Genomic DNA, 13,013 nt, shown 5'->3' with positions numbered 1-13,013 from the left:
CAGGCGACACATTCTTCTCGTCTTGTGTTTAGACTTGCTCCAGTCATTGAACTTGCCCAAAGTGCTACCTTTTAAACCGAAAGCCTTAGACACTTCATTAAAAGCGAAAATGGACCTTTTACACGATAGATGTGGTGCCTCTAAAGGCGCGAGCAAAAAAAAAAAAATGACGGCTTTCCGGTCAACGCGACAGCGCGAGAACTTGTGCCTTCCTTCGAATGTATGTCCTCCGAGATGGCGCGCTGGAAGGTTTCAGACGATTGATTGATATGTGGGGTTTAATGTCCCAAAACCACCATTTGATTATGAGAGACGCCGTAGTGGAGGGCGCCGGAAATTTCGACCACCTGGGTTTCTTTAACGTGCACCCAAATCAGAGCACACAGGCTTACAGCATTTTCGCCTTCATCGGAAATGCAGCCACCGCAGCAGAGATTCGATCCCGTGACCTGCGGGTCAGCAGCCGAGTACCTTAGCCACTAGACCACCGTGGTGGGGAGGGAGGTTTCCGAGGCCACGAACAATCAAAAATGTTTCGCGGTGGAGCTGGTGGAGTGTTCCCTGTGCGCATGCGAAGAGGTATCGTGCCGCATGCGCACAGAAGAAAGCATCGTCCCGATGCTTTATAATCAAAGCGGTTTGTACTCGTTAGAAACGCATGAGTTCATTCGGAGAAATAAGGCTTCATGCGTATCACGTGCACAACTTCTGGAGCATACCTTCGACGCCTTGAAGAGTGCGCAGTATCAGGAACAACCTCATAATTAATGTCACTGAGACGTCGCAGAACTTTATAGGGACCGAAGTACCGTCTTAACAGTTTTTCTGAGAGGCCACGGCGCCGAATAGGTGTCCATATCTAAACTTTCTCTCCTGGCTCGTAGGAGACTGGTCGGTGACGAAGGTTGTACCGTCTTGAATCGTAGTCCTGCTGGCGACTAACACGTAGGCGTGCAAGTTGTCGGGCTTCTTCGGCCAGCTGAGTGATATAATCAGCATCCGTTTCAGCGTCTTCGCGCTCGTGCGGCAGCATAGCATCCAGCATAGTGGTGACTTCACGACCATGAAAAAGGCGGAATGGCGTTGTTCTTGTTGTTTCTTGATAAGCCGTGTTATAGGCGAACGTGACATACGGCAAGATTTCATCCCAGTTTTTATGCTCCACATCGACGTACATGCAGAGCATGTCCACTAGTGTCTTGTTGAGACGCTCCGTAAGACCATTCGCTTGCGGATGATACGCCGTTGTTCGCCGGTGGGATGTGCCACTAAGTCTTAAAACTGTCTGTAATAGTTCGGCTGCGAATGCAGTTTCCCTGTCAGTTATTACCACTGATGGAGCACCATGCCTCAGCACCACATTCTCTACGAAAAATCGGGCTGCTTCACTTGCCGTGCCCCTCTCCAAAGCCTTGGTTTCAGCGTAAAGAGTGAGGTAGTCGGTGGCTACTATAATCTATCTGTGACCTGCTGATAAGGTTGGAAATGGGCCCAAAAGATCCATTCCGACTTGAGCGAATGGAGTTACAGGCTGTTATGCCAGCGAGTCCTCGTCAAACGACCGTGCCTCTGAAAAAGGCAATCTGGGTCAAGGCCAGCCCGCAGTCGCCTGGCGCGATCAACTCGACGGAGTGAACACGCGCGGCGCCTCCCTGGCCCACGTGCGTTGAGTCAGCTGCGCGCGTGACAGCGAGCCGGCGTCCGCGTGTCTGGTGGTCTGACGCATGGCGCGGCGACCCCCATTGGCGGAATCTGCCCTGACGACCAGCGGCGCTTCTGATTGGACATTTTGGTTGGACCCGGTGTAAATAAAAGAAGCCCTGCGGCGCGTCGCGATCCGAGGTCCTACGAGAGAGGAGTCCCCATGTCGGAGGGCCGACATGTGTGTGAGTCAGCGGTCTTAGGCGAAAGGCTGATCTATGTGTTAGAGAGGAGAGCTCGGCTCTTCGAGTCTCTGTCGGCCCCAGTGCCGAAATTGTAACGCCTCTGTAAATATGCTGTACATAAACCTTGTTTAACTCACCGTCGTCTCGTCCGCTCGTCTTATCAGCTCTGCGCAGAAGCAGTCGCGAGCTGATAAACATACGCTACCAAACGGCTGGTGACCTTCCCGGCGGAGTTGGAAGCAGTGGCGCCTCCGGGACCGTGTTGGCGTCGCCGTCTTTCGCAACAGTGGTGGCTTCGGCGGGATCGGTCCGTCTTCACAACAGTGGTTGGCAGCTGCGGGATCGGCCGGCGTCAGCGACATCGATGCGGTGAGTGCCTGATGTTTTCCCCTCAGTTCACCAGACTACTCTAGCTCAGGTTGTAGTAGTTTAGAGAAGGGCTGTGTGAAGCATTAGAGTGAGCTTTGATCGTTTCAAGCAAAGTCGAAGTGCTTTGAAACCAAAGTTAATGCGGAGGGGGTAAACACGGGAGAAGAGTGAAAAAATTGCTTGTGCGTCTTGCTAGTTGACTTATAGTGGGTACGGCAAGTAAATTGTTAACAGGGGCAAACAGCAAGAGGCTAGTGTGAACGATGGAGAACCTTAAAGTGAAGGAACTCATCGAAATTTGTGAGGAACTCGGCATTACTTTGGGCCGCGCGAAACGAAAGCAAGCGATCCTTGAGATCATGAAGGATGAGGGAGTGTCGGCTGAGGAAGTCGATGAGGCCTGGGTGGATATTAAAGCACGCCGTGAGGAGGCTGAAAGGCGAGAAGTAGAAGCTCGCGAAGAAGCTGAAAGGCGCGAAGCTCGCGAAGAAGCTGAAAGGCGCGAAGCTCGCGAACGTGAAGAAGCCGAAAGGCGCGAAGCTCGCGAACGTGAAGAAGCTGAAAGGCGCGAACGTCGCGAGGAGGCCGAGAGACAGGAGCGCCTTGAGATGAAACGACTATAATTGGCAATCCTACAGTGTTCGCAGGCGCCTAGCGTAGCTTCTCCGACGATTCAGGTCAGCGGTTTTAGAATTCGTGACCAACTGCCACCGTTCGTAGTAGGCGAGGACATGGCGAAGTATCTCGTCAAGTTTGAACACGTCTGTGAGCGAAACGCTTTGGAGCGGCCTCTTTGGGCGCGGAACCTGCTAGCTCTTCTTCCCGGCGAAGTGTCCGACGCGATAACTTGCTTGTCGAGGGAAGCGTTTGAGAGCTATGACGAGGTTAAGGAAGTGCTCTTGAGACGTTATAAGTTGTCACCCGAGGCTTTCAGGCAAAGGTTCCGGTATGCTGAAAAGGGGAATGAGTCACACGTTGACTTCGCGTTTCGTCTTAAAGCCGATTTAATTGAATGGCTCAAGGGCGAAGGTGCTTATGACGACCGCGATAAAGTGGTGGAATGCGTTGCATTGGAGCAATTCTACCGCTGCATCGAGGATAATGTCAGGCTTTGGCTGCAGGACAGACTTGGGGACGTACAGTTAAACAAGGCAGCTGAGTTACCTGAGGAGTATTATACTCGCCGAAAGTTGCATAGCAGGGCAGTGCGCGTTGAAAAGGGTGAAAGAAAAGAGGGCTTTTCAAAGAAACCTGATCAACGGAAACCCGTTCCACACCGTAATTTCAAAAAGGACCCGTCTCTTACGAAGGATAGTGTGGGGGAAGGGCAAACAGAAGCAGAGAAATCGAGTGAGGTTTCTACCACACAGGCATTTGAATCGGAAAACAAACGGAAGCCGCTAATCTGCTACAACTGCAAAAAGGAAGGGCACATCGCGAGAAACTGTCAGGAAAAGTTTGCCTTCGCAACGATCCGAGAATCAGAAAAAAACATTCGGTTGTTGGAGCCGTATCTCCAAGAAATTAGGGTCAATGAGAAAACGTGCCGAGCACTTAGAGACTCAGCGGCAACCATGGACGTTGTCCATCCTTCATTGGTGTCTCCGGATGACTTCACAGGAGAATGCGCGTGGATTAGGCAAGTCGCCGAGGTGCAGAGTGTTCGCTTACCAATCGCCACGGTTGTCATTGAAGGCCCGTTCGGTAAGCTTCGCACCGAAGCAGCTGTGTCTGCCACGCTAAATGATCGTTTACCTTATCTTTTCTCCAACAACTCGGAGCAGCTTCTCAAAGAGCAGGGCAAATCGTTCTTCCCCAACTTAGCGTGCATGGCTCTCACGCGATCGCAAGCGCGAAAGCTTTCGCGGAAGCTTGACCTGGTTCCATGCGGTGAACTCTCAAGTGACCTTGTCGGCGGGCCGACGGAACCCCAGAAAGGAAAGTTTCCGCATGAGTCATGTGAGCAGTCACGCGAGCGGCCCGTCGCCGAACCTAGCTGCGCGGTTTCCGGAGAAAGGGGAGACGACATGGCGCCATTGAGTCAGAGCGAGAGGGTTGCAACGCTCTCGCCTGTAGCGGAAAGTTGGAGCGAGCTGCCGAGAGTTGATCGAGAGACGCTCATTCGAGAGCAACGTGAGGATTTCTCAATTGAAGCGCTAGTGGAAAGCCAAATTGAAGTGCGAGTGGAAAGCCAGAAAAACGCGGCAAAAGTGCTGTCGAAGGAGCACTACGAGGAATCGGTGAAGAAGCGTGCTTTTGAAGTAGGGAGTCAGGTAATGCTGCTGCAGCCGTTCAAAAGGAACAAGCTTGAGGTTGATTGGGAAGGGCCCGCCAAAGTATTATCGAAGCCTTGCGATACAACTTATGAGGTGCAAGTAGGAAGGCGGCAGAACAAAATTTACAACTTGATGAAACCCAATGTTCAACATCAAGCGGTCGTAAATCAGCTGTTGAAGGCTTCAGAGGAAGAGGAAGCAGAAAATTTGAGTTCTAGTGAGGTGATCGAAGGGGGATCGAAAGTAATCCGGGAGCAGATAAACCTAGAGCCTAGCTTAAGTGAAGGAGGACCTGAGAAAGAGGACCTGAGAAAGATTGTTTCCGAGTTTGGGTATGTGTTGTCGGACCGTCCCGGAGACACGACGGTGATCGAACACGATATCGAGCTAAGCGGTGAGGAGTCAATCAGTAGCAAGCCGTATCGTTGTTCCCCTGTGCAACGTCGAAAGTGTGAGCCGCTCTTGGTGCCGCATAGGTATCGTCGCCTAAAAGTGGCCGGTTACTGAAGTGGAGCATGTTGCTCCACAGCGCAACTTTGACGTTCGCTATCAAAAAAAATAAAGGAAAGGTAAACGCTAATGCAGGTGCATTGAGCAGTGCGTTCCAGCTAGTAACTTCTCAACCTTTCGGTTTCTGGCTGGCGATTCGGGGCAAAATTTTGACCTCATCACGACCTGGGCTGAGCGCTCTCGTTCAGAGTGATCTCAAGGGGCCAACTTTGTGGTATTCTAATTCGTTACGTTGTTGTACGTGGAAAAAAAAATTGGAGTTGTCATTTTAAGAGTCTTGTGTCCCACATGTGCCTCTTGATGTAGAGGGAACAAAATTCCGATAGACACGTAGATAGGTATATGTTGTACTATACTTTGTCTGGTGTTCTGTTGGGTGACCGAGGGCACTTGCTTGTGTCGTGTGTTGTCTGTTGTCGAACCGTTCTTGGCAAGTTGCAGAACCATCGACAAGTGCTGAAACCGAAGATGGTCAGAAGAGGCGAGTGAAGCTGGTCGACAAGTTGTGGCGACAAGCCAGTGGAGCTGGGATCCGTCGTCAAAAATGGGATGTGTTCCCGGAACAGTCTGGAGCTGTATTCTCCCCATGGCCCTGGAGGCGAACCTGGAGGGACCTGGCGAACGAGCGCACCTGACATCCGAGCCCCGTGGAAGCAGCTCGTCTTTCCGGTGCATTGTCTGGCGGCGGGGGTGCTGTTATGCCAGCGAGTCCTCGTCAAACGACCGTGCCTCTGAAAAAGGCAATCTGGGTCAAGGCCAGCCCGCAGTCGCCTGGCGCGATCAACTCGACGGAGTGAACACGCGCGGCGCCTCCCTGGCCCACGTGCGTTGAGTCAGCTGCGCGCGTGACAGCGAGCCGGCGTCCGCGTGTCTGGTGGTCTGACGCATGGCGCGGCGACCCCCATTGGCGGAATCTGCCCTGACGACCAGCGGCGCTTCTGATTGGACATTTTGGTTGGACCCGGTGTAAATAAAAGAAGCCCTGCGGCGCGTCGCGATCCGAGGTCCTACGAGAGAGGAGTCCCCATGTCGGAGGGCCGACATGTGTGTGAGTCAGCGGTCTTAGGCGAAAGGCTGATCTATGTGCTAGAGAGAAGAGCTCGGCTCTTCGAGTCTCTGTCGGCCCCAGTGCCGAAATTGTAACGCCTCTGTAAATATGCTGTACATAAACCTTGTTTAACTCACCGTCGTCTCGTCCGCTCGTCTTATCAGCTCTGCGCAGAAGCAGTCGCGAGCTGATAAACATACGCTACCAAACGGCTGGTGACCTTCCCGGCGGAGTTGGAAGCAGTGGCGCCTCCGGGACCGTGTTGGCGTCGCCGTCTTTCGCAACAGTGGTGGCTTCGGCGGGATCGGTCCGTCTTCACAACAAGGCACGTCACTAGGATGGAGGAGGCCTGCTGGTTTGACAGGTGGAACTTTTCTGCGCTGGCAATCAAGGCACGTCCGAACATAGTGTTGAACGGTCACCGTCAGTCTTGGCCAGTAGTATTTCTGCCTCACTCTGCACAACGTACGCGTGTAACCCAGGTGGCCGGATGTTGGTTCATCGTGGCATGCCTGTAATACTTCGCTCCTTAGAGATGTTGGGGCGACGAGTAAGTAGTCGCTTCCGTGTGGCGTGAAGTTCATCTTATACAGGACGTCGTTGCGCAAGCGAAATGACGAAAGCCCTCTCGCAAACAGTCTAGGTGCAGCTGAAGTACGACCCTCTAAAAACGTATTATGGGTTCTAGTTCGGGGTCGTCTCGTTGCAGCTGTGCGACAGTTGCCGTGTTTACAACTTAGGTTCGTATGGTGCACGAGAAAGGCAATCAGCGTCTGAATGTCGCTTCCCCGATCTGTAAACCACCGTCATGTCAAATTCTTGAAGCTTCAGGCTCCAGCGCGCCAACCGTCCTAAAGGGTCTCTTAAATTCGTCAGCCAGCAGAGGGAGTGATGGTCGCTAACAACATTAAAAGGACGACCATACAGGTATGAGCGAAATTTTATAACCGCCCACACCACCGCAAGGCACTCTTTTTCCGTAGTGGAATAATTTTCTTCCGCACGTGAAAGAGTTTTGCTCGCGTAAGCAATTACTCGTTCGGCGCCATCCTGCTACTGCACAATTACAGCTCCTAAGCCGACATTGCTAGCGTCGGTGTGCACTGTTGTCGGTGCGTCATCATCAAAGTGTGCGAGGACTGGTGGCTTCTGAAGGCGTTGCCGCAGCTCGTCGAATGATTTTTGCTGCTCTTCATTCCATACGAATGCGACGTCTTCTCTGGTAAGGCGGGTCAACGGCGAGGCAATGCGCGAGAAGTTCTCAATGAAGCGTCGGTAGTAAGCACGCAGTCCTAAAAACCGTCTGACCGCCTTCTTGTCAGTTGGCGCTGGAAAATTCGTAACAGCAGCTATTTTTTCAGGGTCAGGCCGCACACCTTCACTACTGACAAGATGTCCCAGGAAAAAGCTCTTCGAAGCCGAAATGGCATTTTTCCGGCTTAAGTGTTAGTCCGGCGGAACGGATAGCTTGTAATACTGAGTGCAGTCGCCTGACGTGTTCGTCGAATGTGGCAGAAAATACGATGACGTCATCTAAATACACTAAGCACGTCTGCCATTTGAGGCCTGATAGTACGGTGTCCATTGGCCGCTGAAACGTTGCCGGTGCTGAGCACAAGCCAAATGGAAGTACCTTAAATTCAAAAAGGCCATCAGGTGTCACGAAAGCTGTTTTCTCCCGGTCTCTTTCATCGACTTCTATTTGCCAATACCCACTCCTTAGATCCATCGACGAGAAATAACGCGCGTGCCGTAGTCGATCGAGTGAATCGTCGATACGTGGAAGTGGGTAGACGTCTTTTTTTGTCACCTGATTCAGCTTGCGGTAATCCACGCAGAAACGTAAGGTTCCGTCTTTTTTCTTCACTAAAACAACCGGCGAAGCCCAAGGGCTTTTCGACGGCTGGATAACGTCGTCTTCAAGCATCTGTCGCACCTGCTTTTCGATGGCTTCACGTTCTCGCGGAGCTACCCGGTACGAGTTTTGCCTGATGGGTCTGGTCATGTCATCCGTTATAATTCGATGTTTCGTCAGCGGCGTTTGACGGACCCTGGAAATCGAAGAGAAACAATCTTCAAACTTGTTAATAAGCTGCATGATACTTTGCTTCTGCGCCGGCAGCAAACTTGGGCCAATATAAACAGATAGAGGTGCAAGGGTCAGATCAGTTGAATTATCTTTTTCAAGAGTTAGGCAGTCTGTCATCTCGGCGAGCTCTTCCACGTACGCGACTGCCATTCCCCTCGTTAGATGTCGGCGTTCAGAGCTGAAGTTCGTAACAAGGACGTGCGTGTGTCCGCATTTTATGCTTACGACGCCTCTTGCGATAGATAAACCATGGCTGAGTAGCAGTGTTGGAATTTGCTCGGCGATGTTTTCAGCATCGCTCGACGTGTCACATGTCACAGCCACGAGTGCACTCGACCGCGGTAGGATGGTCACGTCGTCTTCGAAGACACGCAAAGGCTAACATCGCTGGTATGTACAGGGCACATGCGAAGCTTGATCTGGGGCCGTCCAAAACGTAACCGATCTCTCGGGAATGTTGATAATGGCACCGTATTCACGCAAGAAGTCCATGCCCAAGATCAGGTCTTTGCAGCACTCCGGTAAAATTACGAAAGTAGCAACTAAATCTGAACTGCCGATATTAAATCGAGCTGTACATTTGCCTGTCGGAGTCACCAATTGACCCCTGCAGTTCTAATGTTTGGGCCCGTCCATATTGTTCTTACTTTCTTTAGGCAGTCGGCGAGTTTACGGCTGATAATAGAGAAGTCCGCACCAGTATCTACCAGTGCTGTTATTGGGCGTCCGTCTATACAAATGTCTAGATTGGCGCTTACGATTTTCGTTGATGTCAGTGACGTCGTATCGTCCTTGGTATCGTGCGTCGTACGATCCGTGGTATCATTCGTCGTATCACGTCGTAGAGAAGATGTTGGGGGTGTGATAGCATCTCGACTTCCCCCCAAAGGTCGCAGCTGTTAGTTTCCCCGACGAGGGCTAGGAGATCTGCCCCGGACCACCTCGGAGTAACTGCGCTGCGTCGGCGAGTTCGGTGCAGGTGAAGGAGAGCGGGGTCGACGATACGGCACTTCGGGTTGCTGTGCTTGCGGGCTTGCACTGCTGTCACGGCGGTTATCGAAATAGGCACGAGGGGAGGTTTGTAGAACGTTATGATGTCTACGGTCACGGTACGGGCAATTGCGGAAAATATGGCCAGCTTCTCCGCAATGAAAGCAAAGTGGTCGACGGTCGACGGTGCGCCACAAGTCCGCCTTACGAATGAATGGTCGACTGGTGGGCATACCTTGCGACCAAGATGCAGATGTCGGCGGAGTGTACATTGGCGCCGTTTGCATAGGCACGTTGGACTGTGGATACGGCTGCGGCGGATTGGGAGCTTGGGCCCACGGCTCGTTGTAAGGCCCTTGGCCCACGTCACGATAAGCCAGTGGTGACGAGTTGTAGGACACTGGAGTGTGTCGACGGACAGCTGATGCGTAGCTCACAGACCGCTGGTCTGAGGGCGATTCGGGCAACGAAAATGCCTGGCGGAGTTCTTGCCGCACAACTTTTCCAATGCAAGTCATGGTATTTTCTTGCGGAGTCACAAGGAGGTTTCGGATCTCCTCCCAAACGACCTCACGAATCAGTTCGCGCAGAGAACACTCACTACCGGCACTCAAAGCAGAGAGACTGGGAGATGTTTTGATTGGTTGGTCATGGTATCGGCGCCGTTGCTGCAGTGGTCGCTCGATTGTTGTAGCCTCTTTGACAAATTCGGCTACGCTTGTTGGTGGGTTGCGTAGGAGACCGGCAAACAGCTCTTCCTTGACGCCTCTCATCAAATGTCGGAGTTTTTTACCTTCAAGCATCTCGGGGTTGGCCCGCTGAAATAGGCGGGTCATGTCTTCTGCAAACATGGCGACGCTCTCGTTTGGTTTCTGTATGCGTGCCTCGAAGAGCTGCAAAGCAGAATCACGGTGGTCGGTGTTTGCGAATGTCCCGAGAATTCGCTGCCGAAATTCCTCCCACGAAGACAGCGTTGACTCGCGGTTCTCGTACCACGTACGAGCGCTGTCTTCCAAAGCAAAGTAGACGAGCGATAGCCTTTGTCCAGTGGACCAGTGGTTGGCTTTGGCGACTCACTCATACTGGGCTAACCAGTCGTCGACGTCTTCATAAACCTCACCGTGGAAGGTCTCAGGAATTAGAGGCTGATCAACAGTAAGCTGTGAAGGCCCTCCGGCAGCCATTTCTCCCGGTACGTTGTGTTGCTGGAGAAGTTCGAGCAGGATCGCCTCGGGACTAAGGCCTCGCTGTCGGCGACTGTATCGGTGGACAGGAGTATCCACTGCAGAAACGGATTGTGGTGGTGGACTCGATGTGCTAGGGTGCGGAGGTGTCCCAAGCATCAGTTGGAGAAGTCCAGCACCTCCACCAATGTCGCTAGGTGAAAATAACAGAATACAGGACGACGGTGCGACCAGAAAAAACGAGGTCTGTATTAACAGAACAAAAGAGCAGCTGCTTCGACTTCTTCTTCCTCGGAGGAACCGTGGGTGCTGTCCACGCTCATCACTTCATCGTCCTCTGTCTTCTTGCCCGGCCTTTAGCCGTGACAATATTTATTTACTTTATTATCACTAAAATAAACGTAACAATGCTTCGCGCGGTGGCATAGGCAAACATTTTCGTTACGTTAAAAAACCCCAGGTGGTCGAAATTTCCGGAGCCCTCCACTACGGCGTCTCTCGTAATCATATGGTGGTTTTGGGACGTTAAACCCCATATATCAATCAATCATCAAACATTTTGGTTGTCTTTTCTTTTTCACTGTCTTTAACTTATTAACCATCTTATAGCTGTCGCCACCATCCCAGCTGGAACACGTAAACTACGCAAACGCTATCCCGCTAAACTATAAGACACTCTCTATAACGAACGTTTGCTGCACGGTAACGCCATTCCCTTAACCTACGCTATCACGCTAACGCTTAACTATAACTTTCTAGTATCAATCCGTGCAGCGAAGGGGAACGAGCGCATCAAGGCACGTTAGACACGAGCGCTATCTGGCAGTTACTTTCGAAAACGAAGGAAGGCGTGCGCGCCCACGCAGAACGATGCGCGTTTGTCTCGGAGGCGATAAGGTGTGGAACGCAAAGCGACGGGCAACTGCCACCACCGTAGCGTCTTATCAAAACGTTGGATACACTTGCCTTTTTGAGTCATCATCATCATCATCATCATCATCATCATCATCAGCCTGACTACGTCCACTGCAGGACAAAGGCCTCTCCCATGTTCCGCCAGTGAACCCGGTCCTGTGCTTGCTGCTGCCAATTTATACCCGCAAACTTCTTAATCTCATCTGCCCACCTAACCTTCTGTCTCCCCCTAACCCGCTTCCCTTCTCTGGGAATCCAGTCAGTTACCCTTAATGACCAGCGGTTATCCTGTCTACGCGCTACATGCCCTGCCCATGTCCATTTCTTCATCTTGATTTCAGCTATGATATCCTTAACCCCCGTTTGTTCCCTAATCCACTCTGCTCTCTTCTTGTCTCTTAAGGTTACACCTACCATTTTTCTTTCCATTGCTCGCTGCGTCGTCCTCAATTTAAGCTGAACCCTCTTTGTAAGTCTCCAGGTTTCTGCTCCGTAGCTAAGTACCGGCAAGATACAGCTGTTATATACCTTTCTCTTGAGGGATAGTGGCAATCTACCTGTCATAATTTGAGAGTGCTTGCCGAATGTGCTCCACCCCATTCTTATTCTTCTAGTTACTTCAATCTCGTGGTTCGGCTCTGCGGTTATTACCTTCCCTAAGTAGACATAGTCTTTTACAACTTCAAGTGCACTATCACCTACCTCGAAGCGCTGCTCCTTGCCGAGGTTGTTGTACATTACTTTCGTTTTCTGCAGATTAATTTTAAGGCCCACCTTTCTGCTCTCCTTGTCTAACTCCGTAATCATGAGTTGCAATTCGTCCCCCGAGTTACTCAGTTTTGAGTATCGCGTTGCATTGTCAGTGCAGCGTGATAAACGCTACGGAGTCCTTAGAATTGCTTTTGTGTGCCTTCTTTTGTATAAAGACACACATACAAAATATTGTCGCGTTGTTATGGTGCTTCAGATATGCGCAATAGTTGCTGTTTAATTGACAACCGCACAAGTATGAACGCTGAAACTTGATCACTATTAGTGGGTGCTGCGGATGGGGTTAGTCATTAGCAATATCGCTTGGTGCCGTATTGTGTATCGTTACAGTGGACAAACAGGTAAATGTACAGACAGACAGAACGACAGACGGATAGACAGATCAAGATTTTTGCGTCAAGGTACCCCAAGAAAGATTATCGTGTTTAAAAGATGTTATGTGCAGAAAGCTCTCGATGGGTGGCGGGGCAGGATGCAACACGTTGAGTGAGAAGGGGATGGCTTTCGAGTTCAAGTTACTTTATATGAATGTATAAGGGACTCCGTGAATTTTATGAACGTGCAGGCTGAAGTCTCGTAAGTTGCTCATATGTATGCGTCATGTGTATAGAATGTTCATGGCATATCGATAATCTGAAATCATTGCGGAGATGGCAATATCGTCACTAAGGCGTTCGTTTATTGTCACTCGTGCTCGATTGATTTGTGGATCAATTGATCGACTAGTTGATTGATTGATGTACATTGACACGCGTTGTTAGAACATCAATAATTTACGCTGAAAAAGGGATTGTCTAATTAACTCTAAAAATATGTCAAATTATGTCGTTTGCTTTTGGTCACCAAATAGCACTATTTTTAGGAACATCAACCACAAAAATAACAACAAAAGTAATTTAGGTAGATTCATAGAACACTTGCTATTGGTTATTTTTGTAGATATCATAATTTGCGAGACGCTCGTAATATTTATTT

At 50.8% G+C, this 13,013-nt stretch overlaps 1 protein-coding gene across 1 annotated transcript in view; it reads left to right on the top strand.

The window, feature by feature from the left end:
• LOC119176422 (lysosomal acid lipase/cholesteryl ester hydrolase-like) overlaps positions 1-13,013 on the top strand; it is a 35,509-nt gene that overhangs the window by 17,479 nt on the left and 5,017 nt on the right. The gene's annotated exons all lie outside the window — the stretch shown is intronic.

This window comes from Rhipicephalus microplus, chromosome 3 (assembly GCF_043290135.1).
Source record: "Rhipicephalus microplus isolate Deutch F79 chromosome 3, USDA_Rmic, whole genome shotgun sequence".
In the NCBI taxonomy this organism is placed as follows: Eukaryota; Metazoa; Arthropoda; class Arachnida; order Ixodida; family Ixodidae; genus Rhipicephalus; species Rhipicephalus microplus.
Note: the sequence above shows the minus strand (reverse complement) of the source record. Positions and strands in the feature narration are given on the sequence as shown.